Source organism: Sinocyclocheilus anshuiensis, unplaced genomic scaffold (genome assembly GCF_001515605.1).
Source record: "Sinocyclocheilus anshuiensis isolate Anshui unplaced genomic scaffold, SAMN03320099.WGS_v1.1 scaffold205, whole genome shotgun sequence".
In the NCBI taxonomy this organism is placed as follows: domain Eukaryota; kingdom Metazoa; phylum Chordata; class Actinopteri; order Cypriniformes; family Cyprinidae; genus Sinocyclocheilus; species Sinocyclocheilus anshuiensis.
Window position 1 is genome coordinate 1,396,698 of NW_015536497.1, and position 5,607 is coordinate 1,402,304.

Genomic DNA, 5,607 nt, shown 5'->3' on the forward strand with positions numbered 1-5,607 from the left:
TTTGGTGTAATGAAATGTGTTTATGCAGTTTAAGGTTCAAAAAACACATTATTTTCCACATACTGTACATTATTGTTTCTCCTTTAAATATTACGAGAATAAAGTCGAAATGTTTCGAGAATAAAGTCGAAATATTACGAGAATAAAGTCGAAATACTACAAGAATAAAGTCGAAATGTTTTGAGAATAAAGTCGAAATGTTTTGAGAATAAAGTCGAAATGTTTTGAGAATAAAGTCGAAATGTTTTGAGAATAAAGTCGAAATGTTTTGAGAATAAAGTCGAAATGTTTTGAGAATAAAGTCGAAATGTTTTGAGAATAAAGTCGAAATGTTTTGAGAATAAAGTCGAAATGTTTTGAGAATAAAGTCGAAATGTTTTGAGAATTTAAATCATAGAAATTTAAGTTATAATATTTTGAGAGTATAGCCTTTAATGCGTATGCAAATGGCCCGGATTGAGAGCACCGGGAGAAGTTGCCAGGCTACCGGAATTGATTTGAATATTGTTCCGTCTGAGCGGCCGCATCATCTTACTGGGATGAGGAAGAGTCCATTTTAAGGACTGGCAGAAACGGCTTAATATCAAGAATATGATATTTATTAACAGACTGAACAGGAACAACATTTTATCTTAAAGTCGGCATGAAACGGAAGTTGCGATTGTCTTTTCTTCTCTACTGTGACATATATCCGAGTGAAACGGCATCTGAAATAAGAGGGCGGGACTTGATTTCGTCCTTCGGGAATTGATTGGATCGTTGGAAGCTGGGGCGTTGCCAACAAAATGGAGGCAGATCTGAATGCCAGTTTGCAGTTAGTGGTGGGGGATTTCTCTCCACTGGATTCGCAGCCGACACCCAAGCATGAATAAATGTTTTATTTATTAAGGAAGACGACGACGATTAACGGCACAAAACATGCCTAAACAGCGCGCGCGCGCGACAGAGAGAGAGAGAGAGAGAGAGAGAGACTGCCTGAATGACTGAGCGCGTCCTCCATCAGGTTAAGTCATATTCATGAAAAAAATTTGTTTGCCATGTCCTAAGAGTAATGTTGTTGTAATATCCTAATATCTTTTCAATGTTTAGGGGTAACGTACTCCCTCATGACTGGTGTCAGTGCTATAAAGTGAAGCATTAGCTTCAGCTTTTCCCCCTGTCGTTTATCCCAGCGTTTACCCCTCACGTCACTAGCTCCGACCTTGCGCCATAGCTCGTGACCAAAAGAGAAGATGAGTCGTTTTGAGGGGGAGGGGAGGTTAACGTTTTTGATTAAAGATTACGAGGGCACATTAATAAAAAATAATAATAATGAAGCGCAGATAAATTATTTATAATAAACACTACAATATTCCATTAAAAAATAAGAATTTTCTATTTTGATTTCATGGTGACTTTAACATCAGCTCACACACCCAATCGACATTCCTTTGGGAGGCGCTGTAGCTCTCTTATTTAACCCTTTTTTAATACACTACAAATATATGTGGGATTATTAGCAAAAATCATACCATGTGTCATACTCGCTGGGACAGTATGCTTGGAAATAATATTTCATGTCTTCCACTGCATTCGTTATTTGTAGTGCGCCAGCCACCCAATAGCAATAAGCTTTGTGCTTTTGGTAGGCCTACTTTTAATATAAGTTTCAGCTTTCAAAATCAGTTTTATAGCAAAACACAAATTATGTATCTCACAATAATGTGTTTTTCAAGCTCTTTAATGATCAGATCGCTGTATGTGAACCTATTCATTAAATTATACTGTTTTCTTTGTGAAAATTCCAAATTTGTGAAAATTCCACCACCTACTCCGCAAAAACATCTGTGGCATCCAAACCTTTATTCCTCACATGTAGCCTATTTAATTAATAAAACGTTCTAAAAGTTGAAGTGGGCTCCAACTCGTTAACATAAGTTATATTGTTTTCTTTTCTGAGGTAGCCTGTAGGCTATAACATGTAAGTGACTATTCACAAGCTGTTTTATTCATGGTATAATACAGTAAATGATTGGACATAATATTTAACGTCTTCCATTCATTATTTGTAGCACGCCAGCCACCCAGTAATCGCAATAATTGTGTGTTTTGTTGCTTTTAATATAACACAGCTCAGCTTTCTAATTCTGTCAGTTTTATCACGAAATACAAATTATAAATGTGTTTTTCATCTTTATTTCAAGTTTATAGCAAGATATAAAAGTGAAGGAACATCAGAAGGCATGAAAAAACAGTATATCTTAATTTATAATGAAAATAATGTCTCATTATTGTAATCGGAAAGACTCACATGCCACTTAAACTGAAGCAAATATGTAACACCCTGAGAAAAAACGGAGAAATAATCACAAGTGATGCTGTGATGTTTCCTCAGTGAGAACATTTACTCATATCTCTTATATTAAACACACTTAACAACTCACATTCACAACACACCGGTTACAGTAGTGTATATAATTTCTATGTGTTGCAAATATAAACCTAGAACCATATGCAAAATTTCACTGAAACATTTCTCATTCTCTTTCCCACTGTAAGGGAAACAGGTCAATTTAGCTCAAAGGGAATAATTTAAGATTTTATAGGGAATTTGGACAGAATCACGGTTTTACGGCTGATCACTGAGTCGGCCAGCGATTCACTGAACGAGCCGTATAACATCAATTCTGCAATGGATATTAATATCCAAAGTATAGTGAAAACACTATTTATTAGCACAGTAACAAGATCGGCAGTTTAAGACATTAACTTGTAAGCACAAAACACATGACAATATAAACTAATCTGACACATAAACACACGCACTCACATATTCATACAAGTTGCAGGAAGGGAGAAAGTGAGGAAAGAATGAGTTTAAGGGAATGAAAATGTGAAATCCTAAGTTTACAGCAAGATGTGCAATTGCCTAGACCTGAACAACCATCAATCACTTAATTAACCCTCGAATTGAGTTCCTCAATGAAGTTAATTTATATTAAATGCACTCTTTGGGTTGTTCAACACCAATCTGATCGAATCTTTGGGGAAATCTATTACACAGCCATGTGTTAGGCCCGGCCACCATGTGCTTTGCTCATACACGTATTAACACACTTAGTGAAACTTTACCCTTTCTCGTTCAACGATTACATACACATACTCTTAAGATTCAAACCCAGTTTAGAAATGCATTGCGCCCATACATCAGATAAAAAGGTGAAAAACCAGTCACTTCACTGCGAGTGCAGTTATATGCATAGATCAGTTTGTTTAATGAGTCTTTCCAGCTAGTTTTTTGTCTCTCTGTGAGGGTTCTTAACATTTGGAGCAGTGTCCGGTTAAACCGCTCAACCTATCCGTTCCCTTGAGGGTGGTAGGGAGTGGTCCTCGACCCCGCAACTCCACAGTATGCTTTCAGTTGTTTGAACAGTTGGTTTTCAAATTCACCACCCTGATCATGATGTATTCTGGTTGGGAACCTGAATCTCAGTTCATAGTCATTGAAAATCTTTTCTGCAACAGTTTTGCCTGATTTGGATGTTGTAGCATAAGCTTGTGCAAAGCGTGTGAAATGGTCAATAATTACGAGAATATACTCGTAGACACTCCTACATTTATCAAGATGCAGAAAATCAATTGAGACAAGTTCAAACGGTTGAGTGGTAACAATGTTTGTTAGTGGTGCTCTTGTTTCATGGTGGGGTCTTTTGTGTTTAAGGCACACACATCTCATAACATAATCCTCTATCTCCTTTTGCATTTACGGCCAGTAAAACCGGTCCTGTATCAGTGATGTAGTCCTGTCTACACCTTGATGGCCCATTTCATCATGGAGTTCTTTTAACACTGTATTTATATGCTGCCCTGGGATAACCAATTGTTTTCTACTTGCCGTTTTTCTGTACAGAATTCTGCTCTCATCAATTTCCAGCTTGTCCCACTCTTTAAGGAGGCATGTCACAACTGAGTTGTGGACCTGAGGGTTTTTTCCTATCAATTTGCACTGAATGACTGGTCCCACAGTGGAGTCATTTCTTTGGTCATGTTTGATTTGTTCTGTTGTTAATTGAATGATAGATGTCTCTGGAGATATTGCTGCAGGTGTGGCTGACACACCCATGGACCATGACACACTGAATTTATTCTGATTTTCCACCGCTTGTGTGGCTGCCCCGATCACATCATATGCCATCTCCTCTGAACACTCTTTCATGAATGTTTCCAGATCTAGAGGCATTCTGGACAGGCTGTCCGCATCAACATTTTCCCTTCCAGGACGGTATTTGACCGTAAAGTGAAAATCTGCCAGCTCTGCTACCCACCGGCACCCTGTTGCGTTCAATTTGGCAGTGGAGAGGATATAGGTAAGTGGGTTATTGTCACTCCGTGAAGAATGGGGCATAATACAAATGATCCCTGAATTTTTCTGTAATTGCCCATTTGAGGGCTAGGAACTCCAATTAGCTGGAATGCAAGTTATAGTTTTTCTCTGCTGCAGTTAAAGTACGGGAGCCATAGGCAATCACACGGAGTTTTCCATCCTGGCTTTGGTACAATACAGCACCTAGTCCCTGATTAGAAGCATCGTTATGAAGGATAAGTGGTTGTGAAAACTCTGGGAAGCCGAGAACAGGAGGTTAGACTAGGCAGACAATCAACTGTTCCAGGGTTCACTGGTGTGTGTTGGTCCAGTCAATGGGTGTGTTGGACGTGTAGCGAATCAGCTCAAAGGGGAAATATGAATAATTAATTCATTATTTAGATCCGCTGTAAGTATTTACTTGACCTCTCAGTGTCAACTGTCTGTCAATTCTAAAAATGTTAATTTCCTGGTTAAGGAAAATAACTTTCTTACTGTACAATACTACTCAAAAATCTGCATGATTAGGGACTCCAGTTATGAGCACAAGAACATGGGCGGAACTGTGCATGAGCCTTTTTAAGGTCTGAGAAGATTCACACCTCTCAGGATGGGCTTGTCCAATGAGAAAGGCTGAAATTCCAAGCGGGAGGTTGGAAATACTGGGGAGTTTTATGACCCTTTGTGTAAGACTTAGCAGAAGATCCTGGGCAGAACTGTGCGTGAGCCTTTTAAAGTCTGAGAAGATTCACGCCTCTCAGGATGGGCTTGTCCAATGAGAAAGGCTGAAATTCCAAGCGGGAGGTTGGAAATACTGGGGAGTTTTACGACCCTTTGTGTGAGAGCATGGTAATTTGCATATGGAACTCGAATCAAAATTTCTAAAGATTCTTAGAACACTAATATATTGCCTATGTACCCACATATAGTATAAACGCTCATTTTGATCATCAGAAGACAAATTTAAAGAGACTAAACATGGTATCGGTGGGGTTATATTAACTAGTGATCTATCATAACACACAAAACAGTATACAATTCAAAAGACAATATACAAGAACACTAATGGTATACACAATGTCTTGAGATGCGTTCGTTCACAGAAAGGTTCTCCTATGAATTACAGAAGAGTCCATTTTTATGGGCATTGTGTCTTTCCTAAGGGTAAATAAACTGGGAGTTGTGCTCTGCCCACATTCCTTTGGGCAATAAAGCCAGTGATATCAGCATTGGATGCCATGGAACCAGAGGCCTGTTCTGCCTTT